The sequence below is a fragment of the Gigantopelta aegis genome, chromosome 3 (genome assembly GCF_016097555.1).
Source record: "Gigantopelta aegis isolate Gae_Host chromosome 3, Gae_host_genome, whole genome shotgun sequence".
NCBI classification, from domain to species: Eukaryota; Metazoa; Mollusca; class Gastropoda; order Neomphalida; family Peltospiridae; genus Gigantopelta; species Gigantopelta aegis.
The window spans coordinates 27491174-27503888 of NC_054701.1; the positions used below are offsets into that span (position 1 = coordinate 27491174).

Genomic DNA, 12715 nt, shown 5'->3' on the forward strand with positions numbered 1-12715 from the left:
AAACAGCACCAAACAACAGTGAAACACCAGGTGGCTATTATTTTAGATTTTAATTTTAGCTCATGAAGGCGATTATTTACCGTAAATCCTTAAGTAGAAGTTGCGGAAGATCACCTATTCCTTTTTGGAATACTTGTGGAACACGGACAATATTCGAGACCGGCCATCCTAAAAAGTTGAGAGAAAAAATGTTAACTTTAGCAAACGTATATATCTGCACAAGACATAGTCGAATTAATGTAAGCATGTCTTAGGAACACAGTACTTACTACATACATATGCATGTATCAACGTTTACTAATGTTTAATAATACCATAGCCCAAACTATTTTAAATAAACTCGTGATTTTTCGCTATTATAGACAAATATAATCTGTTCGCCATGTTTTAGTGTAGTGTACAGTTAAACAGCTTAGATACGTCACGTTTTCAGTACGGTGATACAGAGAATGCTACATGAGTGGCCGTGGGATATATTTTATCTTACAACATATTGTTAAAAAAAAACCCACAACAACAAACAAACAAAAACACAAAAAACAAAACATAAAACAAAATCATAACAACTAAAAAACAAAACACCCCACCACCAACAATTTAAACATCTTTTCCTGCCAAAACGTATTTACAGCACTCACGCGTCTCGTGTTAACTTATACGTCAGAAAGCAATCAATTTCGGTCCTGCTTAGTTTATTGAAGGTTATGGCTGTGGCGACCGAGTCATCATCGTGGAGAAAACATGATCTCCAGCGATCTACAACGGGTGCTCTCTCAAATGGCTGTGTGACACTGGACGTATAATCGAAACATTGCGAACACATTCTAAATTGTTGAATAAAATTGAGGTTGCAGCATTAAGTAATCATTTAAAAATGGTTAAAATAGTACACAAAGGCTGTTCCAACAACGACCACTGGGAAGTAAGATTGGAAGAAATCTATACATGTATGTATTGATGTATGAATATCTATATATTGTATGTATGTCAGGTTTGACTATTACATACATAGACATTAACGCACTGACACAGGGGATAATTAAATCCTTTCTAGCCTCACAAATTATCTCACGCTGTTGCTGGGATTCAAACCCGTGGCAATGAATCGCCAGTATCTTGTAGACTTGCCACGATACGTTCTCTGCTATCGAGTCATCATTAAAAATAATGCTCTTTAACTGAACCATATGCATGGGGCCCACAAGCTACGCGGTCGATCCCGCTTACGTGCATGAAACTGGGCAAACCTGGCACTAGCTATTATAAACGTGTGTGTGTGTGTGATGTATGTATGTATGTATGAATATCTATATATTGTATGTATGTCGAGGTTGACTGTTACATACATAGATATTAACGCACTGGCGCAGGGGATAATTAAATCCTTTGTGGCCTCACAAATTGTCCAATGCCGTTGCTGGGACTCGAACCTGTGGCACCGAATCACCCGCAGATTCCAGACTAACCACGATGCGCTCTTAGCTATTGAGGCATCCATAAAAAGGATGCTCTTTAACTCAACCACATGAATGGGGCCTACAATCTACGCGGTCGATCCCGCTTACATGCATGAAACAGTGGGCAGACCTGGCACTGGCTAGTATGTATTTATGTATGAATAAATATATATTTTATGTATGTCGAGGTTGACTGTTACATACATAGATATTAACTGACTGGCGCAGGGGATAATTAAATCCTTTCTGGCCTCACAAATTGTCCGATTCCGTTGCTGGGGATCGAACCTGTGGCACCGAATCGCCCGCAAATTACAGACTAACCACGATGCGCTCTGAGCTATTGAGGCATCCATAAAAAGGACGCTCTTTAACTCAACCACATGCATGGGGCTTACAATCTAAGCTCTTGGGATAGTCAGCTATCTTCCTGTGACTCAGAGACGCCCCACTAAACAAGCTATCGTTGACTCGTGTACCACAAACTGCTGGGCGACTCGACGTTGCGTTTGCCCCTGCATAAGAGCATTAGCCATACCCCTATCAACTTGTAACATTCACAGCATTTTGCTTTTCAGTCGTGTTGCATATAGACGTATGGGCTCCCATTGGTTTAGGGGGTCAGGCTGGCTTTTGCCCGAATTAAAACAAAAATGCCCGAATATAGATAACAACATTTGTTCATATTAGCATTACTACCAAACAGCTATATAGGGTTGCAAACGAATCACTACATTACAACTAATATTGCAGGTAGAATGATGGAATTACAAAGTTAAAAAGTCTCAGTCCAACACATTTTTCCCGAATATCTGTATAATGTTTGCCCGAATTTGATGTTTGGCTCCAGCACTGCCCCCCCCCCCCCCCCCCTTGCCCCTGTCTCATATGCTTATGGTTGTGCACTCGATGTGCATTGTTCTGGTGTTCCAAGTCCATAGCACATGTCAGTGGCCCGGATGCACGCTTTCTTGACAAATCGGTAACAAGCATGCAGCTTCGCACGTGCTCACGGTTGACCCAATTTTAACCAAAGTTTCTTTAGAAAGTACAATCAGGTCAAATGTTATTACATTTGGTATAAGGATAACAAAGTTATATTACCAAAACTGAACTTGCGTTTGTGTTTTCCGTCAGTATACGAATATATATATATATACATTTGTACTGGGTTGTCGTTAAACATTTATTCATTCATTGAATACAGGTCGGATCTTTACTTACGTTACACTATATTCAGTACAACTTTGTCAAATCACTCAAAATTTCTGACCGACTTACCAGCATGTTCAAAGACAAAGATAAGGAACGAGGCTAGGGAGTTCCAAAACAAAAATATATTGTAGGTACATCCATCATCTTTCGGCCATGTCTATTTTAGCAGGTTATTTTTAAAATGCAAAATTAAAAAAAGAAGAAGTCCGAAGCTTTAAAAGAGCAACAATATCAATACATCTCTTTACATCACCCCGTGTAAAATTAGAAAATTGGAAATGCGAAGCCAAACAGTTGGTTCCTGTTCGTAAGAACGCTACTCAACTTGCGCAACGAAAAGTGTTGTGAGATATTTTAGATGTTTCTGCGGAATTCTTCTCAACATTTCCTTCATCATTATTGTGTTTGGAAACAGAGTTCCATGGATGGTATATCAAAGACGGTATATTATGTATTATCCTGTTAGTTGGAAATTGCATACATATATATATATATATATATATATATATATATATATATATATATATATATATATATATATATATATATGCAATTTCCAACTAACAGGATATATATATATATATATATATATATATATATATATATATATATATATATATATATATATATATATATGCAATTTCCAACTAACAGGATAACACATAGCTACATGTAAACAGCGAAGAATCTATTATATACTGTGACCGCCTGTAAGCACGTTCAATTCTGCCCCAGGTTCAGTGTAGCCAGCTAACGTTTCACTAACGTTCGCGAACATATTTGATTGGTTGCCGATGTGGCCATTTTGGTTTAGCGTGAAGCGCATAAACCAGTCTAGCGGACGTTTTTCTGCTCGGTCTGGCTGAACTCATGCCAGACGATACATGACTTAGTGTTGTAGTTTGGTTTAACTTGATTTCGTGCCTATCTCCATCTAATGTTCAAGCACACAGTCCTGGGCACATTTATTATTATTTTAATAGTCGAATAGTGATGAGCGAGGATTGGGCTTACATGCTAGATCTAATTCACTAAAGTCTCGCAACTTTGCAATCTTGCAGTGCAGTGCAAGAATACTTGTATATATATATATATATATATATATATACACACACACACATATATATATATGGCAAAAACATTATATATAAAAGTTATTATATATATATATAAATATATATATATATACATACATACATATATATATATATATATATATATACACACACACACACGCACACACACACACACACACACACACACATATATATATATATATATATATCGACTAAGGTGATTCCTGGAATATAGGAATGACCTTAGTCGATATATATATATAGAAACCAGTTCACCAAAAGGTGTTTCTCAAATAAACAAAACAAAGTAAGTTGTTGTGCTAGAATTTTTGTTAAGTGTGTTTTCGAATTGTCAGCTGGCGGGTTCTGTTTCGTAACAGCATACACCTTTACCCAGTTAAAAATATATCTCTGTGTTTATCTTTAACAGCTAGAGGACTATTAGCATCGTTATTTTCCTCATTTACTTTCATTTTTGGATAGAATGCATTCATTTGATTTTAAAATGACTTTTTAAAGAATATCACAAAAGCATAAATTTAAAAGTGGAGCAAAAATATTCTTGTTTGCAGAAGCAGATTGCAGATGTAGACTGCAAATTCAGCGTCGTTATATTGCTATATTAGCTGTCACATTTTAAGGGACGGGACGTAGGCCAGCGGTAAAGCGCTGGCTTGATTGGCTGTCGGTCTAGGATCAATACCATATTTCATTTCAGCCAGTGCACCACAACTGGTATATCAAAGGCTGTGGTATGTACTATCCTTTCTGTGTGATGGTGCATATAAAAGAGCTCTTGCTACTAATGAAAAAATGTAGCGGGTTTCCTCTCTAAGACTATATGTCAAAATTACCAAATGTTTGATGTGCAATAAATCAATGTGCTCTAGTGGAGTCGTTAAAGAAAACTAAATTTTAAACTTTCAAATTTTAAAAGCTTACAAACGTATTATCTGTACATGCTAGACACGTCCGAGTTACAGATGTAACTTTGTTCAAGGTGACCTTCCTGGTGGTCATTTTCTGACACGTCCAAATTACAGATTCAATTTTCTGAAGAAACACAGATTTCTAACAGGTTGCGATTTGTGTGGCTTTCAGCAGTAGCATGCGAATACCTGTTTAATATTGACTCAGTTTTGTTATTACTTCAGCGACTCATGGGGCCCCAAAAACACCAGATTTCGTCTTTATAGCTGCTAGGTATGTGTGTTAACGTACACAGAAACATGGTGTGGGATTATACATTGATTTATTGTCCAGATCTCAAATCATAATATTCCCAGTAGCAAGGCAAGTTCTGTTTAAACAAAGTTCAAATGGGCGTCATAAACATATCAACCAATCCAGCGCCCCTTGAAAGCGGATGATGGTCCTGTTAGTTTACGTCAGCAGAGTTGTATTGTGGCGCCACCTGGTGGCTGAAAAACACGTGTGGTCTTGTTAATACAGAGGCGCCAAGTGCTCCTGGACCAGCAGCTCTAAGAGCTAATGAGATATTTTCTGAAGAATTTTTTTATGTCACTGGTTAGAAAGTCTGTAATTGATACAAATTGACAGTATAGATCTCCTGGCCTTGAGAATAATGACACAATACGTCGAATAAAGCGAGAGATCGCGCGCAGATATTTCGACGATAACAACTAGTTTAGATTTTTCAAACCTCAACGCAATTATTCTGCCGCATTCTATTCTGAAAATAGAACAAATGATCAAATTTTGTACGGCTGTCATGAAGCACTGAAGCTGCTAGCGAAGACGTTTCGGAATATAATTAGATTAATTGCATATCTGGAGCAGAACGCATTTAAACTTTGTGAGACTAAAAGTAAAGTTTGTTTTATCTAAAGCACATTGATTTTTATCTTATCATCGGCTATTGGACGTTAAACATATAGTCATTCTGACATATTTTTAGAGGAAACCCGCTGCCGCCACATAGGCTACTCTTTCCGATAAGCAGCAATGGGTCTTTTATATGCACTTTCCCACAGACAGGATAGTACATACCACAGCCTTTGGTGAACCAGTTGTGGACCACTGGTTGGAACGGAATTGTGAGATTACGTCATTTTAAAAATACGAGCGAGTATTATAAGAGGGACAGATTATCAACGCAATAATCTACATATCTATTTAATTGTCTATACACTGATCTTTCTAATCCAATTATATACAGAATAGGAATCCAGGCGCGTGTGTAGGAAGTTTAGCAGGGGTGGTGGTCGAAACTGTAGTGAGCGACGTTTATAAGGGGAGGGGGTCGCGTCATGCTCCCCTGAAAAATATATTGAAAGAAAACATGACTAGATTCTCCTGGTGTTAGATCCCTCCAAGGCCTATCTGACCAATGTCATAATCCGACTTAAGTTATCATTGGCGGATCAAAAAGCGGGGTTCACAAGAGTCTCGAGACACTCACACCCGCCCGTTTATAAAACAAATCATTATCTACAATATAGAACAGTAAATTGACCTAAAAACGTGTCTCTAGGCAACTCTACTTTAGAATATATTCTAGGGAAGTATTTCATTGAACTCTCTTACAGCTCCTTCCAGACAGTGCTCCACAACTGGTGTAACAAAGGCCGTCGTATGTACTATCCTGTCTGTGGGAGGTTCATATAAAAGTACCTTCGCTGCTAATCGAAAAGAGTTGCCCATGAAGTGGCGACAGCGGGTTTTCTTTTTCAATATCTGTGTGGTCCACAACCATTTGTCCGACGCCATATAACCGTACATAAAATGTGTTGAGTGTGTCGTTAAATAAAACATTTCCTTCCTTTCTCTTACAGATATCGTTCCCTTTGGAAGCTTACTAGTGGCAAATTTGCCCTTTTTAGAATTGTGTGGACTCCCACCCTATAAATCTTGGATGCGCACTGCTTATCTATGTATTAAATCGGACTTGATTTGGAATCTGTATTCGTAACATTTGAAACTGCAATCAATAATGTCTATTTGTGATATTTAATCATTTGGAATAGATCATCAATTTGAAATTTGTCTTCTGCATGTACTGTGATTTCCTTCAGATATGTTTGTTTAATTTTTGGTTACACGCAAAAGCAATTTTAGTAAAAATAACATCCCGTAATTTCTTGTTTCTCGCCATGTGGCTTTGATGATATGCAGAATTCACTTGTAATCTGAGAAATTACGTTTCTTAGACACCCGTTGGCGAGAACATCGTTATTTATGATTTCATCTTACAATAACGTTATCGATTTAAACATGCATACGATTTGCTGCTCCTAGGTGATGACCCGGTTGCCGCAGTTCTACCAATAATATAACTGCAAGTGCAAGCGCTGTAAATATTTGCCTACGACAGCACAATTTACCAACTACTTTTAATGGCTTACCACAATTATAGGTTTTTAATTTAGTGTACCATTATGACCTTGACATGCATGACCGTTATAATACTATGTCTTTGAACATCATAGGTTATTGACGTAGACACTTCATTTATTTCAGGGGCGGGACGTAGCCCAGAGATAAAGCGCTCGCTCGATGCGCGGTCTGTCTGGGACCGATTCCTGTCGGTGAGCCCATTGGGCTATTTCTCGTTCCAGCCAGTGCGCCACGACTGGTATATCAAAGGCCGTGGGATGCACTACCCTGTCTGTGGGATGGTGCATATAAAAGATCCCTTGCTGCTAATCGAAAAGAGTAGCCCATAAAGTGGCGACAGCGGATTTCCTCTCTCAATACCTGTGTGGTCCTTAACCATATGTCTGACGCCATATAACCGTAAATAAAATGAACTCTTTTTTGTTTTTAATTTTTTTAAAAGTAAAGTGAAATTTTATACTGGCCCTTAACTTGACGACTAGTACACAAGAGGCTTATAAAACTTTTAGAGTCTTAGACAGTAATGTCATGACAACGCCATACAAATTGTATGCGCGTGACGTCATTAAATGTTGAGTCAGGATTTTAATCGTTTTATAAGAATAAGAATAAGAATAATTTATTTGCATAACACCCGAATATGGGCAGAGCAAAAATAACAATATAATATACATTTATCTGCAGTAACAATATAATATACATTTACAAGCACGAGACCTGGTGAGCTGTGTATAGTTAAAAGTGCCAGTGGCGACGTATCTTTTCTGCTGTAAAAATTTATAATAGAAACTGAGTTCAGTTGGTAGAGTACTCACATGACGTCCTTTGGTGGGCCTATTCTGTGACTGTGTTTTTTTCCCACCAGGCTCAACCAGTACCAAACCACTTGCATATCAAAGGCCGTGGTAGGCCTATGTGCTGTCCTGTCTAGAAGAAAATGCACATAAAAGATCCCTTGCTGCTAATGCAAAACATTTTTGCAGTTTCCTCTGACTACGTGTCACAATGACCAGCTGTCGATCAATGTATTGACCATTGATGTCATTTAACAAAACAAACTTTATAATAGAAACCAGTCTCTAAATTTAAAATAGTTTCCAACATGGACGTGATTTTCAAAATTAGTTTGACTTCACCATGATTTTCAAAGATTTGTAATGACAGTTATTTCCAAAGTGAGTTTGTAAAAAACAAAAAAACACCCTCCTTTTTTAAACAAATTCCATTTGAAGCACGTTGTATTGAGTCGGGATTTCCAAAGAAAGATTTTAACGACTGTTGATTCAAAACAGGCTTGTTAAGGACCCAACTTTCCAAAATACGTTAATAACGATTGGATTTTTCCCAAATGGATTTGCAACGGACATGACTTCTAAACTAAGTTTGTAATGTCTGAGTTTCCTCAAGTCGATTTGTAACGACTGCGATTTACCAGGCCTAAATGTGGGTAGGACGTAGCCCAGTGGTAAAGCGCACGCCTTATGCGCGGTCGGTCTGGGATCGATCCCCGTCTGTGGGCCTTTTGGGCTATTTCTTGTTCCAGCCAGTGCACTTTGACTGGTATATCAAAGGCCGTGGTATGTGCTATTCTGTCTGTGGAATGATGCATATAAAAGATCCCCTGCTACTAATGGGAAAATGTAGCGGGTTTTCTAAGATTATATAATGTAAAAATTACCAAATGTTTGACATCCAATAGTCGATTTATTAATAAATCAATGTGCACTAGTGGTGTAATTAAACAAACAAAATTTAACTTTCCTAGGCCTACGTAGCAGTTTTTTTTACCCTTGTAATATGGTCCGTAGATAAAGCTTGCCTCGATTATGCACCTTCGTCAATTATAATAAAAATATTACTATGACGCAGATTTCAGTCTGCTCTTATAATTATGATAATTATATTAAATGAGAATTTTTCACGTTACAAAAATGGGCGGGATTTGGGGCTCGGTTGGTTGAGCGCTGGTCTCAGGTGATCCGTGACTGGTATATCAAAGGCCGTGGTATATGTTGTCCTGTCTGTGGGAAAGTTCTCTTCGTGCTAATGAAAAAATATAGCGGGTTTTCTGTGAAGACTACAAGTCAAACTGTTTGACATTTAATAGCCAATGATTAATTAATCATTGTTCTCTAATAGTCCGTTAAACAAAACAAAACAAACGTTTTGACAATAAAAAAATCTTTTGTGAAATTTCTGAATGAGGGGTAATTGATTACATTGCAACTAGCAGAGCTATATTCAGTGAAACATAGTATGGGGAGCTAGGACTCTCTCCCTCTCCCCAGAACACTGTAGTGTTACAGAGTTTTGTCCTGGCTGGTAAATCATGCATACTCCATTTTTGTTATTTATAGTGTTGGAAATCTGTTAGAAGGAAGGAATTAGTTTATTTAACGACACACTCAACATATATAATTTACGGTTATATTGCGTCGGACATACGGTTATGGACCACACAGATATTGTGAGAGGAAACCCGCTGTCGCCACTTCATGGTCTACTCTTTTCGATTAACATTGATTTATTCATCATCGGCTATTGGATGTCAAACATTTGGTTATTTTGACGTATAGTCTCAGGGAGAAAACCCGCTACAGCTTTCTATGAGTAGCAAGGGATCCTTTATATGCACCATCCCATAGGCAGGGTAGTACATACCACGGCCTTTGTTACACCAGTTGTGGAGCACTGGCTGGAAAAAGAAATAACCCAGTGGACCCACCGACGGGGATCGATTCTATATCGATCACGCATCAGGCGAGCGCTATATTTATGGGGCGGGACGCAGCCCAGTGGTAAAGCGCTCGCTTGATGCGCGGTCGGTTTGGGATCGATCCCTCTCGGTGGGCCCGTTGAGGTATTTCTCGTTCTAGCCAGTGTATCAAAGGCCGTGGTATGTGTTATCCTGTCTGTGGGATGGTGCATATAAAAGATCCCTTGCTACTCATAGAAAACTGTAGCGGGTTTCCTCTCTTAGACTATATGTCAAAATTACCAAATGTTTGACATCCAATAACCGATGATGAATAAATCAATGTGCTTTGTTAATGTGCTCTAGCGGTGTCGTTAAACAAAACAAAATACAAACAAAAGGTTCAGCACATCGGTAGAACCGAACAGAGATTTATTTGTATTATGACCGATCACTGGAACTACCTGTATTGCTGGCCTACAAGCGATGTATGAGTTTTAACAATGAGCAGCAGCTCTGGGATCACAAATATCGGAAATGTAAGACATTTAATTAACATAAACGTTTTCTTGCATGCTTGGGTCTGGGAGGATTGAACTATACTTAGTTAAGAAGCAAGGTGTAGATTAACGATCTTGTCGGGTCCGCCTATTTAAATATGATTTACACCAGTGTTAACACTATCAGTAACATGAATATAAATCTGTCAGTAACCTTATCATACTATCAAAAGAAAAAAAAACTGAAGGAAAGATAATATGTTTGATGATATCCCATTATATTTTTAGGGGTGGAATCTAACTGAGTCGGAAGATGCTTGGGTCGTAAGGTCGAACCCCTTTGACTGACCCATTCCCGGACTGGTATATCAAAGGACATGGTATGTGCTGTTTTGTCTATAGAAAAACGTATAGAATAGACCTCTCACTGCTAATGGAAAAATGTAAAGGGCTTCCTCATGTTTGACATACAACAGCTGATGCTTAATAAATCAATACTCTAGTGGTGTCATTAAGCTAAACAAACTTAACTTTAACTGAACGCCGCTCTTAAAAAATGTAGCTTTTTCTTGTAAAATACAAATGTTTGTATCTTGTTGCAATGTACATTTTCTAATACTAATAAAACACTGCAACAGAAAGTTGAGTACTAGTGTGTGCACGTGCAAACGTGTTGCCACGGTAGGAACGTATCTATAGATGCGACTTAAAGACATTAACGCTTTTCGTCAAGGTCCCAACGGCTAAATTTGATAATTTCAGGTACAAGAAATTGACAAAATTTACACAAACTGGATGTTAACGGAGATGGATTTGTGGAGCTGACTGAAATCGTCCAAATCGCAGGGCTGAAAATCCCTTACCTGATTTTATTGAAAAGGTTCCATAATGCAGACACAAACGGTGAACAATTTCAAATATCCCATGGAATTGTTTATGGCTCTTGGTAAATCTTAAATTTAGAAGAACTTGGAACTTCATTACTATTGCCATAATCGGCTCAACTTCGATACATATGAAATACATAAAATTTAAATGCAAAGGCACAGTTTTTAGTGTATACCTGCATTTACTTTTTAAATTTCGTATTTACTTTTAAAATTTAACAAACTAATTTAACGTGCTATTATGGCCGTGTATCAAGATTGCGCTCAATAAATGTAGTTGTATTCCTAGGTTGTAGAACGTATTTGACGAAATATTGCTATTCGGTCGTTTATGACGTTTGTATTTACAGGCGATGGCAAACTGAGTCTTAGTGAATTGAAACATTTCCACTTCGAGAGCAAAACGGAATGTAAGTAATACATTTAACCATGATTTTAATGGGGTTGCTTCACAAATTTTAAGTTGAGCGTGAGTCACATTTTGATGGGTTTGCCACATTTTGTCGCACTGACAAGTTAGTTCTCCAGAATTTGCTGCGTAATACAAACTTTGCCATGGATATTTGGAAAGAATGCAGGTAAAGCAGGGCATCCATTCGTTCGTGGTACGTACCGGGTGTTTGTGAAACATTGGATGTATAAGGAAGGTGGAGAAGCATCCTCTGGACACGGGACTCACACCTCTGATCCACACTGAACACTACGAATGGATTCCCTGCTCGAAGCGGCTGCTTTTGTGTTGATGGATAAGATCCAATTGTAAATCACGCATTACTATTGCCATGTATGGAATATCAAACCAGTTTAATTGATCACTTGCACATTTATTTACAAAAATATTTGATATATTCTTAGCTAAAGTTGTAATATACACCAATCATTTATTTGAGGTTAGTCCACTTGGATGATTAGAAACATCTTTGTAGATGTTGTATACAATTTGAATCAATATGCAATTGGTGGTTAAAGAACTTTTAATAGCAAACGGTTCAATTGCAGCAAACTTGAAATAGTCTTTAATCATTTTTAACTTGGAACAAATAACTTGACACAAGATTTTACTATTGGCCACCATTTAAAATTTTCTTTTAACATATTTATTTTGTAGTCCTGGAAGCCATGGACGATGACGCCAGACACGTTTCTCCGTCAGCTCAGAATCGGCATCGTGCACCATGCGGTTAAGGGATGTTAATAAAAAATAAAATAAAATTAAAATTGTCTTTATGCTTGGTGCTTGGTGGTTGGTGGTTGTGGTTTGTTTTTGTTGGGGGTTTTTTGTTTTTTGTTTTTTTGTTTTTGTTTTTTTTGGGTTTTTTTTTGTTGTTTTTGGTTTTTTGTTGATAATAGTGCTGGTAATAGGATTGTTTACCTCTGGCCACTACTTGCCAGCGTTCCTTGACGATCGCAAATAAAACTACATTGTGCTAATACATGTACGGTAATTGCGACCCGTAGATGGTAGGCCTTTTCAAAACTGTTGCTGCTTACAAGCACGGGCGTTCGGATCCTGGTTGGGAGTTGGTTC

General features: G+C 37.8%; 1 long non-coding RNA gene across 2 annotated transcripts in view; it reads left to right on the plus strand.

The window, feature by feature from the left end:
• LOC121391698 overlaps window positions 1–12412 on the plus strand; it is a 17943-nt gene extending 5531 nt beyond the window's left edge. Inside the window, exons 1-5 of one of the 2 annotated variants that reach the window (XR_005960377.1) lie at window positions 7766–7825; window positions 10589–10680; window positions 11063–11203; window positions 11538–11597; window positions 12296–12412. This is a non-coding gene — a long non-coding RNA (uncharacterized LOC121391698). Of the gene's footprint in view, window positions 1–7765; window positions 7826–10588; window positions 10681–11062; window positions 11204–11537; window positions 11598–12295 lie in introns of those variants that run through there. The other variant, XR_005960378.1, reaches the window with a different exon arrangement.
• The last annotated feature ends 303 nt before the right edge of the window (window positions 12413–12715 follow it).